The sequence below is a fragment of the Lepidochelys kempii genome, chromosome 10 (assembly GCF_965140265.1).
Source record: "Lepidochelys kempii isolate rLepKem1 chromosome 10, rLepKem1.hap2, whole genome shotgun sequence".
NCBI lineage: Eukaryota > Metazoa > Chordata > Testudines > Cheloniidae > Lepidochelys > Lepidochelys kempii.
The window spans coordinates 59,732,845-59,745,653 of record NC_133265.1 but is presented as its reverse complement, the minus strand read 5'-3'; positions in this window follow the sequence as shown (position 1 = coordinate 59,745,653).

Here is a 12,809-nt window from a genome sequence, read left to right as displayed (position 1 = left end):
ATTTTTGTGGATGAAACAGATGAATCTTATCTCCTTCAAAACTAAGAGCAAAAATTATGGAAAACTAATAATCAATACACAAAATGAGAAAACTAAAGGACAGTGGGGGAATCCATTTACCACTCAGTTTGTTTTAATATACTAATATTACCAAGCTTTATAAGGAGACTGAAATCTCCATTTTAAACTGGGATTGGCTATCCTGCATCGATGCTGGCTAACTTGGTTACACCATTTTAATGTACACAATACAGATCTACAAGGGATCAGGCATCCTCCCATCTCGTATCAAGCCCCCTTTCTAACAACATAATCATTCCTTCCCCCTTCACTTTTCATCCATAGATCTCCAAGCACATAGAAGTACTATAATTCAATGTGGCAAGCCCATTGCTGGTTGAAAGTGCCCAACACAGAAAGAAAAGTGAATGCTCTCTGAATAGCTTACCTTAAAAGTATCAAGAACGTTAAAAGTCTGATCTTCTCTCGTTTTGTTGGATGACTTCCTGGATGGCTCAGGATTTCTATAGCGTGAGGTCTCACCTTCATGAAAAGGACAGGGATGTTGCAGTAAATCTCAAAAATGTCTTTTCTCCACAATGTTTGTCTGTCCTTGAAGCCAAATAGACATTAGCAAAGAGTTTTAAACAATCTGAGTAAAAACCTTTTCCCCTCTCAATAGTTCATCTTTCACTCTCTTTACTTTTGTACTGTCATTTCACCAGTTGTCCACTCATCACAGTCTTCCAAAGCAGACAGGACCTACATTTCTATTATAACAAGGATGACAGTATCACATGGTTACATGGGTTTGCAATGTGCACAGCTTGAGGTTTTGAATCATTAAAATGTTTCACTTTAATTATTAATTAAAAAAATTCCCTATCACACCATATTCCCTGGGCTCCCTTAGCATTCGCCCAATTCCCGGGAAAAAGTGACCATGAATTTTCAGCCCATTACTTTTTAGTTATTTTATTTAATTTGTTTCTCCCTTCCATAAAGACTCCCCAAGCAGCCCACAACTTACCTTTATTCATTCCTTTAAAAATGTATATCAGTGTAAACTACCCCCCATGTTCCCCTCAGGTGATGGACCCCTCTTTACATAAGGCACCTCCCTCCCAGGATTTCTGTCCCACATGGGGTTAAGAGGCCAGCAGCCAGGACCATATGGCTTCTTCCAATCTCTCTTCTGCTGCCCAAGACATCAGGTGAGGTCGCTGTGGGTGTTAGGTTTGAAAGGACATTAATCAGCCAACAAAGTAGAAGGTGCCACCAGGTGCCTGCCCCTCACCCAACTCCCTACTTCGTTATCCAACCCAAATCTCCCACGCTCACAAGTTACATTTTCATCCCCCCAAAAAAGCTCACAGACGGGAACTGCTGCCAATGTCAGGGTTCCTCAGACCATGAAGGCCATGGGGCTGCTGGAAGAGAAGGCTGCTCAGGCCATGTGACCCACAGTTCTAGCTCCACTGGGATTGAGGAGGTGCTCAGCTAGTGCCCAACCCTTCCAAGTTATAAAGAGAAAAGCAATACCAAAGAGGCTGACAGAAAAAATAAATCAACATAAACATGCATTATGTTTTTCTTTTAACATTTCTCAAAGACAAGCTTTGGGAAGAGGCCCTCATGGGGAAAGGAGATAATAGCATAAAAGCACTTCTGAGCTGTCCATACTTTACATATAGCTGCGGTGGGACCTAGCTTGGCAAATTAGTTAGTGGCTAGGTCAGTTTGCTGTAAAGCACAAGTCTTGGCTGCACTGAAGAACGCTTCTCTCCCCGAAACCCAGGGCTAATCAAGACTGCTAAAGGAAAGATTTGTTCTCCTCAACAAAAACCAAAACAACATTTACAACACTAGAGGGAGCCAAGATTTTTAATTTTCTGGAAATGTACAGCCAACACTACAGCCAGCCTTTTGTTTACAAGATTTTTAAATGCGTTGATCATGGAGTTTGGAAAGTATACAGTACTCTGGATTCTAGAGTGTGAATGAATCTCTATTTAAATAACAACAGGTTTCAGAGTAGCAGCCGTGTTAGTCTGTATCCACAAAAAGAAAAGGAGTACTTGTGGCACCTTAGAGACTAACAAATTTATTTGAGCATAAGCTTTCATGAGCTACAGCTCACTTCATTGGATGCATGCATTGCATGCTTATGCTCAAATGCATTTGTTAGTCTCTAAGGTGCCACAAGTACTCCTTTTCTTTTTATTTAAATAATAGGATTTCTCTAACGCCTTGACATTTAGGACTTGATTCTGAATCTGTAATGCAGGGCACAGTACTAACTGTCCTGAACAATCCCCTTGAGTTCAACATGACTGTTCACAGCAGAAAACACTATGCCCACTACATGCCTAGTCACAGGACTGGGCCAAAGTGCTCTAGTTCTGGTAAATAATGCCTACTATAGAGCTTCAGAAGTGCTGAATTTAGATCTCTAGTGTCCAGCCTTTCAGCATGAGAACTGAACTTATTTCATAAAAGGCGAGAAGAGTCACAAGGGTGAAATGCTCGCAAGCTGACTGGAAACTTTTTAAAAGCACCATAACAGAGACTCAAAGTAAATGTATGCCCCCAAGTATACTGCTGAAGAAATTGTGTTAAGAAAATTAAAATTCTGTGCATAATATTTTAAAATTCTTCAAAATTCTGCAAATTTTGTCAATGAATAAATGTGGAGGCTCCAGCATGGCAGCGGGGAGTGCAGGCCACTGGCTGGATGGAGGTGAGAGACCGTCCTGCAGTCTCTCACCTCTGGACACAGACGTCACAGTGAGGCTGCTCCTGACCCTGACACAGCACAAGGGATGGGCCTGCCCCAGAAACATCCTAGGGCCTTGCCTCTCCGTGTCAGCCATCAAGTGTAGGCAGGCAGGCTCAGCCCAGCAGGATCCAAATGTGGAGGGGCTTAGTGTGTGGGGGGGGATCCAGGTGTGGGGTGAGAGGGTTCTGTGTGGGCTCCATGTGAAGTTGGTTGGGGCTCAGCAGGTAGGCCTCTGAGTGCTGGGGGAGTGGGGCTTGGTAGGGTTGGGGTTTGGGTGCAGCTGGTTGGGGCTCAGTGGTGTGGAAGTCTGGGGGCTCATCAGGGTGGTCCAGGTGAAGAGGGATGGAGCTTATTGGCGTGGGGGTTCGAGTGGGGGATGGTCTGGGTTCAGGGGGTTGGGGCTCAGCGAGGGGAGTGTGTCTGGGTGCAGGAGGTGGGACTCAGTGGGGGAAGTCTGGATGTAGGGATGATCCAGGTGCAGGGTGTGAAGCTTGGTGGGGTTGGGTTTTTCTTGGGGGAAGGGTCTGGAAGGGCCAAGATGTATGGGGATTGGGCTGACAGAGGAGCAGCTCCTTATACAATGACCCTTCCCCTCACAGCTGAGGAGTGACGGGGGCAGGGAGCGCGGGGGGGGGGTGGAGCTTCCGGCAGCTGGGGGAGGTTTCTGGGGGTGGGTCTGACCTGGCCCTGGATGCTCCTTGCAGGAAAAGAGGAAGAGCAGTCCTCCATACCCCCAGACCAGCTGGGACTAGCAGCTGAGCCTGGCACAGAGTAAGAGCCAATGGCTGGGGTGTCCCTAACGCCTCCCCCCATTGTGATTTACCTATCTGCCAGCTGCTATGGGCATGTGAAAGGACTCGCCCGAGCTGCTGGGAAGGAACATGACTGCTCTTACAGCTTCCCTTTACTTCCCAGTCAGAAGTCATTTTTCTGCAGGGGAAGCAAAGAAATCTGTGGGGGACATGGATTCTGTGCATGCATAGTGGCACAGAATCCCCCCTGAAGTAAAACTAATGCACAATGGAAAAAATAATCCCAACTATACATACAAAATGATGGGTTCTAAATTAGCTGTTATCACTCAAGAAAGGGTCATTGTGGATAGTTCTCTGACACCTGCTCAATGTGCAGTAACAGTTAAAAAAGCTAACAATGTTAGGAAAGGGATAGATAATAAGACAAAACATATCATAATGTCACTATATAAATCCATTGTATGCCCATACTTTGAATACTGTGTGCAGTTTTGGACAACCCATTTAATAAAAGATATATAGAATTGGAAAAGGTACAGAGAAGGGCAAGGAAAATGATTAGGGGTATGGAACAGCTTCCATATGATGAGAAATTATAAAGACCGGCACTGTTCATCTTAGAAAAGAGACAGCTAAAAGGAGATATGATAGAGATCTATAAAATCATGAGCGATGTGGAAAAAGTAAATAAAGTCTTATTTACCTCTTCACATAACACAAGAACTAGGGGTCACCAAATTAAATTAACAACAACAGGTTTAAAACAACCATCAGGAAGTACTTCTTCACATAACGCACAGTCAACCTTTGGAACTCATTCCCAGTGGATGTTGTGAAAGCTCGAGGATGTTGTATAAGAGGGTTTTAAAAAGAATTATCTAAGTTCATGGAGGATAGGTTCATCAATGGCTATTAGCCAAGATCATTGAGGATGCAACCCCATGCTCTGGTGTCCCTAAACTTCTAACTGCCAAAAGCTGGGACTGGACAACAGGAGATGGATCTCTTGCTAACTGCCTTGTTCTGTTCTTTCCCTCTGAAGCATCTGGCACTGGCCATTGTTGGAAGACAGGATACTGGGCTAGATGGACCATTGGTCTAACCCAGAATGGCCTCTCTCTCTGTTCTTGCACCACTAAGGCAGCACCCTAGGTGGCTCTAATCAGCTATGGGGCTGGAGTAGAGAATCAGGGAGCTGTACCTGGTTGTTGGTTCCCAGATTCTCCTCTTTTTCCTCATCTCTTGGCATAGCTTGGGTGGCGTGTGTGGCTTGGGAGGAGACCTATTCCTTGCTAGATGCTCCCCTAAAGTCAGGCAGAGCCAGTTCAGTGCCTATTCTGCACTCCTGGGGGGCTCCCACATCCCGGCAGGGAAGAAGGAAATAGAGCAGCCAGAGCTGCTGCTCTCATCCCTCCTTTGTAATGCAGCAGGCAGGCAGCATGGTAACTACAGAGCAGCTGCAGCAGGGAAGGGACAGCAGCTGCTTAGAGCACTCTTCGCTGACACCAGAGCTGCTCTGGGTAAAATGGTATGAGGCAGTACCCCAGCTCTCCTCCCTAGAGCAACAGGGCTGCCTGAAACACTTCGTTTAGTTCCCACAGAGCATGGCTCAGGGAGCACATTTTCAATTAATAAATACAAATTTTCTTTTTAACTTAATGGCCCTTTAGTGCCACAAATGACCTGTGGACCACAGGCTGTACACCACTAGAGTGCCAGCTAAATCAGGATGTTCCCAAATTGTGAGCCACAGAGTGTTTGCAGGTGGTCTGCAGTGAGTTTGTTGTTCACATCCCACTGGCTCCACCACCTTATTTGCAGAGGCAAAAATACATTAAAAATAAATTCTGTATTTTTCAACTACCACTTTTCCATGCCTATAATTGATGTAGTTGCTCAAGGATATTAAGGTGTCCTGAATGGGAGGGGACATGTGCACAAGACAATTTCTGTGTTCATGTGTGGTACACACTGTGAAAAAAATTGAGGGTCTCTGACCTGAACTATCTTGTAGCATCCATTGCATTATTAAGTGCCATTATAGTAATTAACTCAATGTATTTTCTTCATGCAGTTATTAAAACTAATCTGTATTACTCTTACGTGGCACATTATAAATGAACAGTATGTTTTAATCCTGTCATTAGGAAAAAGCCTCCCCTAGTTCTAAAGCCCACTTTAATGATCATGCTTATTACCTTCTATTGAGACAGTTTGGAACAAACAGGCCTGTAATCTATTTAGTTTCAGGAGCATGTCTCTCTCAGTCATGTGGCTCTGCTAATAGACCATTTATCAGGATGAAGGGAGCTCTCTGGAGAGAGCAGACAGCAGGACAACCCAAGCCTGAGTGACAGTTTGTCCAGCAGAGATTGACTTTAATGAAGCATAGAATAAAAAGGAAGATTAAGAGGGGGCAAAAATCAGTGACAAGTTTTAGGTTCACCTCACTGTAAGAAACGGGTGACTCACTATGTAGTTTAGATCTATTTTGGGATTATAAATGCTATGTCTGTTTTGTTGTTAATGATCACCTACAATACAAATAAACATTACAAGAGAAAACTTACTCCATGATTCGGACACTTGAATGGCCACATGATCATCACTTTATACATTACTTTAATCCCAGGAACACAAATATTTTTCATCCAAGTAATTCATTTCAAGAACATGATCTTTGTGGACTTTTCAGGAAAAGAGAAGTCTTTAAATTCACTACAGAGTTGCTTCCCTCTTAAACAATGAAACATCAGGGTAACTATCTAGACATACAAAATTCATGACACTTAGCTCTGAAGCTTGGCCTAGGACTTCCCTGCTGCTGGTAAACTTTACCTCTCAAACTTACACCATCGCTCATTTACCTACAGAGTGTCTCTACAGTATGTTCTGTGTCTGTTTCACATGCAAGATTTCTGCCCATATCAATAAGAGTTCTATGTACAAAAAGAGTGGTCGGGGAAGCCAATATTCTCTCCATATCAAGTCACTTTATTTATGTATTTATTTAGGTTTCAGATATCATCCAGATGAGTACTGAAACCTAGGAATTATTATACTGGATCAGATCAGTTGTCCATCTAGTACAATATCCCATCTCTAACCAACCAGTACCAGTTGATTTAGAGGAAGAATCCCTTCAGTAAGATAAGAGTGTTTGGAGAGAAGTTTGCCCTACATATGAAATGAGCCAAATTAGCAGAAAGAAGTTTTATTACCAAACCACCTCCCGTGACCTGGCAGAATCTGGTACAATTTGCCAGACTGTGATAGAGTTCTCAGTGGGGTTAGGTGGCTGCCCTCCCTAGTGCCACTGCCCTGTGGGCAGGTCTTGCAGTCCAGACTCTCTTTTAATCAGAGATGCAGTGAGGTAGGCAGTGACAGGGGAAGCCTGGGCCCTGACCAACAATCCTAACAGAGTCAACAGTGTCTACCCCATTCTCCCACAGCTTTCAGGCCAAATATAAGGTGAAAAGTAAAAGAAAAGGCAATTAAACCATCAGCCCCAACTGGGCTCAGCGTATAGCCTTAGTCCCTCAGGGAGTTTTCTCCGGTGCCCTTATCCAGAGCCTTTGGGTTAGATCTGTCCTTCTCCCCAGCCTCCCCATTTCTGAGCAGGGTTGCTCCCTTTTCAATCTTTCCTCCAGTTGGCACATGCTCTACAGGGCTGGAGGGGCTGGGCTCCCTGGGCCCAGTACTGTCCTTTAATCCCTTCCAGCCCAGTGTGAGGCTAGTACACCCCATCACACGACACAAGGACTGTGGGAGTATAGAACCAAGATTAATATTAGATTCTTCTTCCTTGCCCCTTTCCTTTGCTTGTTAAAATATACTTTGCTGGCAAGGCATTAAAGAAACTCATGCAGTATTTCCTATTGTAGATATAGATACTTGAGCAAAACTTAGAGAGTATACAGGATAGGATTCCAAAAGTGGTCAGTATCAGATTCTGTCTGCTCCTGTTTAAGTCACTTGGTGTTTTACCATCAATTTCCATGACAGCAGAATTAGGTCAGTGCTTTTGAAAACCTGTATACATGCGTGTCAAGCTATGTCTTCACTGCCAAAATACAGGGGGGAGGCGAGCGAAGGAGAGATTTACATCAAGATAACTAACATTACAGCTCTCTTGCTGTAAAATCCTAGCAGAGACAAGACAACTATCGTTAGGCGAGGCCAGCATTATACCTCTTGCCTGTGGTTGATATTGTAAAACTACAGTGCCTTGTCTCCACAAGAATTTTGTAGCAGAATAGCTAATGTAAGTTAACCCATAGTAAAAAAACCCCACCTTTTTATTTATAGCAGTGAAGATTTAGAGAGAGATTGGTTAAGGTGAGGCAATTCAATCCAATACATCCACCCACCCCCTTTGGCCATCTACCACCATGATTCTAACCCCACACACACACACCCCTCTTCTGTATTTTAGCATCTGTCCTCCTCCTTCCTCACTCCACTGACTCCCATTTGCTCCTTTTCCCCATCCCTATTATTCTTACCCATCTACAGCTCCTCTCCCCCGCCTCAGGCCCAAAATCTCTCACCAATGCAAATCTAGATCCCACAACCAAACCATCCTGTTTCTTCCTCTCCTCTCCTCCTCAGCTTTGTTGACGTTTGATACAACCCTGTCCCTCTCTCCATCCTCACCCCCCACAACCATTCACACTGCCACATTCACCCTTCTTCATTCCTAACCTCACATCCATCCCTTTCCCCCTTCTCCTGCTGTCTCTGAAACACCCACTCCATCTCTAAATATCTCAGTCATCCATGACCTCTTCATATTACTCCCTTCAGTTCCTGTCCCTCATAGAGACCTGGATCCTTCTTCTACAGCTGCTCTCTCTTAGAGAGGCCTTTCTTTCTCTTATACTCCCTGCTGTGGATCAGACCATGGTGGGGGAGTTAGGCATCTCCCCTCCCATTCCTGCCACTTCCAAGCCCTCCTGTCTCCTCCTTCCCACTCTCTCTCCTATTTGAACAGCACTGCTTCCAACTCTTCTCTCCTCTCCCCTCCTCCTCAATGCTGATGTAATTTACCATCCACCAAATTTCTCCCCATCAGCCTTCCTCTCTCCTTTCAACTCCTGGCTCGCTCTCTTCGTCTCCTCACAATTTCCCACAGTTACCCACAGCAATGACTTCTTCCATATTGATGACATATCTGACCCCTTAGCTCCATGTTTCTTGCCCTCACCTCTTCATTTGACCTGCAGCTCTTGTTCCACTTTCCCACTCATCGCAAGGGTTGTTCACTTGACTTGATCTTCAACAACTGATCTCTCATCTCCAAGAGAGTTCCCACTTCTCTATGATTTGGTCTCCCTCAGCATCGCCCATCAGCCCCCCATCTCATGCCCAGTCACTTGACCTTTCCATGTCTTCCAATCCATCCGTGTTTATGATCTTTCATCTTCTCTGTCCTGTCCTCTCTGGTGCCTATCATCCCTTTCTTCCATTGACATGGTTGTTGATGCTCGACATGTTTCATTCTCCTCCACCCTTGACTCTTTTGCTCCTCTTCCCCATCACAAGGTCTGTCCTGCCAACTCCTAGCCCTTGCTCATCCCCAATATTTGCTTCCTTTGACCCTGCTCTCATGTTAGAGTGTCTCTTTGGCAGAAATCCCATGACCAGTCTGACTTTCTCCACCACAAATTGTTCTTTCCTTCTCCACTTCTGCCATCTGCTAAACAACTATATTTGTTTGTATTTCTTCAAACTTAATTTAAATCTCACACCTGCAATTCCAGTTGTCTTTCCTACATCTTTGACTCATTCCTCAAAACCTCCTCTCCTCCTGCCTCCTCTCTCAGCACAGGATCTTGTGAATTTCTTCCCAGAGAGAATTGACAAAATACCTTGACACCTTGTCTCACACCTCTGCTCACCTCCCTTTCCCCCCAATCACACAAGCAGTTTTTCATCTGTTCTCCTCTTCTATTCCTTCCCCTTGCCTCATGACTTCATCCCATTCCATCTCCTGATCTCCCTGGTGCCCACTATCATCCCCTCCTTTACTGTTTTCCTTAAACCTCTCACTCTTCTCTGACTTTCCCCTCACAAAACAAGCATGCTTTAGTCTCTCCCATCTTAAAAAAAGCAAAAAACACTCTTGACCCCCACTTGCCTCTCCAACTATTGACCTCCAGCTCTAAACTCAGTTAATTCACTGCCTACAATTGCTGTCTGGAATTGCTCTCCTCCAATTCCATCCTAAAACCTCTCCACACTAGCTTCTGCCCCTTACATGCAATTGAAACCACTCACACTGAAGTCTCTAATGACCTCTTCTTTGCCAAATCTCTGAACCAGTATTCCATCCTCATCCTCCTTGATCTGTCAGCCTCCTTTGACAGAGTTCTTCTTGAAATCTTATCCACTCTTGGCTTCTGTGACTATCCTCTTCTGGTTCTTCTCCTACCTCTCTAATCATTCCTTCAGAGTGTCCTTTAGAGGATCCTCCTCATCCTTCTTCCAGCTTTCTGGGAGGGTTCCTCAGGGCTCTATCCTTGGTATTCTTCTCTTCTCTCTCTCTAGATCTTATCTTTGGGTAATATCATCCAGAAATACAAAGTCAACTATTATATCTATGCCAATGAATCAGAAATCTACTTCTCTACTCTGGACCTCTCTCCTTCTGCCAAATTAAAAACTCAGCCTGGCTCTTTGACATCTCCTCATCTAGTCATTGGCTCAAGCCCACTATGGATAGAACAGAGCTCCTAATCTTTGCTCCACAAGCCCTCCCTTGCTTTCTCCTTTTCCAAACATTGTGAACACCACCATCACCTTGCCTATGTCTGAGGCCAGTAACCTGAGGGCCATCTTCAACTCGGACCTTTCTTTAGGTCCTCACAGCTAGGCTATATCTAAGTTTTGCAGATTCTTCTGAATAACATCTCTAAGATATGGCCTTTCTCCATTCACACAGCTAAAATTCTAATCCACGCTCTCATTATCTCATGCCTTGATTTAATAATTTTATTAAGATGATGTTGAAGTAAAAAGAAAACGGTACACAGTTTAAGCATAGAAGTTTCTGGTTATCAGGGAATAAGGTACAGATTTACCAAGGGGTGCAAAATTCGCTTTAGGAATGGGTGGTGTAAGGAATACATAATCTACAATCTCCCCGATTGGGGGTAAAAGTTTAACGGGTCAAAGTACAGACATTGAGATATGGGGGTATGTTGTTCATATAATGGCTATGTTCAGGTGTGGAGTATAATGAATGGATACGATGATGAGGATGGATTTACCCTCATTTGGTGGGATTTAATGTTCAGTGAGTTTATGATTTCAGTTCATATAGTCCAATGGAAAAAGTCTCTCAGTCCCTTTCCCATAGTTGATGCATGATGTCGTACCGGCTCACACCTCCTGGTACTGTCGGTGTCCGGTGATGTGTTCAATGTAGATGTCCCTGGACCATCAGATGGTGTCTGAGACCATGAGGCACCGCATGAGCCGTGCGTAGCGTCGACCGATCCCACAGGTCCGCAGCACACACTCGTTGCAGGGGTCCCAAGCGCCCAGGGCTCCGACGATCAGGGCATCCATCTGCACTTCGTAGCCCTTTGCTCTCAGGGTGTCGGCCAGGGGGGCGTATTTTTCCAGCTTACGAGCTCGGACTTCGCGGAAAGCCGGGGTCCTGTTCTCAAAGGAGACCATGATGTCGCTCTCATTATCTCATGCCTTGATTGCTACAACAGCCTCTTCTCTATCCTTGACAAATGCAATCTTGCCCCCCCATACCCATTCAGAATGCTGCGGCAAAGGTATTTTCCTAGCCTGTCATTTTGACCATGTCACTCCTTTCTTTGCATCCCTCCACTGGCTCCCCCTTCTCTAGTATATCAAACATAAGCTACTTTTCTTCACAACCTATCCCCATGTTATCTCTCATTTGCTATCCAGATGTCAACTCCTGCCTATGATTAGGCCACAATGCCAGCCTTCATTACCTACTTATGGTATTTTCAAACAAACACCTTGTGTTTTCTCCCAGACTGCCCATTGCACTTGGGGGTACTCCTGTAAATATCCACAAACTAACTCATTATTCTCCTTCAAATATCTCCTTACAACTCTCCTATGCCTTGAAGCCTACCTACCAAACAAACAAAAACCCCAAACAACAAAACAATGTAACAGTTAGGCTACTGGTATGCTGAAACCACCAGTCTGTCATGCTGACCAATACTGTCTCATTGTTGCCTTGTGTTTTTCCGCTGGTCTTTCTTTATCTATATATGTTGTCTCTTGTCCTATATTTATATTGAAAGTTCTTTGAGGCAGGAGCTGCCTTTTTGTTCTGTATCTGTACAGTGCCTAGGCACAATGTGGCCTTGGTGTATGACTGGAGCTCACAGAAACTATGGTAATACAAATTAATAATAAGGGGAAGGGGAAGTTATATATTAAGCAGGCAGGAATCATCATAAAGAGTGGGATCTTTTTCATGCTAAGATCTGGAAACCAGGGGCTTGTGTTGCAATTCTGCATTCTCAACAGTGGATGGCACCAGAATTCAATCTGAGAGTGAATACTTCCAATTTACTATGCATACCTTGCGATAACAGAGACAATGCTTGAGTAAGCACATATAAGCAGATGTCCTGAGATTTATTCTATTTAATTCTGTACAAAATACACAATACATTAGGTAAAGGTCAGGACGTTCTCTGTTAAATAACCTATCACCTCATTTTTTCATGCCTTGGGCCCAAATTCTTAATTATGTTAAAACAATTACTTTTTAATTCAAAGAGTGTGCGCAGCAAAATGACAGATCCTTGATCTAGAACTTACTGTGATAGCTGCTGTAGATACAGATTTACATTTTACACCCCTGAGTCATCAAGCTTCCAATTGTTGCCACTAAGGCTCGAGTCCTGTAACGAGCTGTGTGCAGAGCAAGGGTCCTCTCACATGTAACTCATTGCAGGGTCAAGGCTGCAGACAGATTGAATATGGCTATATTGAGACCCTATCAACTACTCATTAGCTGTATTCTTGAACAAATACAATGCCAGCTATTAACACTTTTAAAAATAATTTCCCCCCAATAAGCCCTAAGAGGTGATTTAATGAGCTTTTTGCTTTATCTTTGTTCATCTCCTTGGATTAAACACAGACAATTGACTAGCACAGGAATAGTTACCTGGTATGTACATATTCATTAATTAATTTTAACAGCAGAAATGTATTTGGTATCCTATGGCTTCTCAAGTATAATGCTGTTGCTGTTTCTTTAATTTATA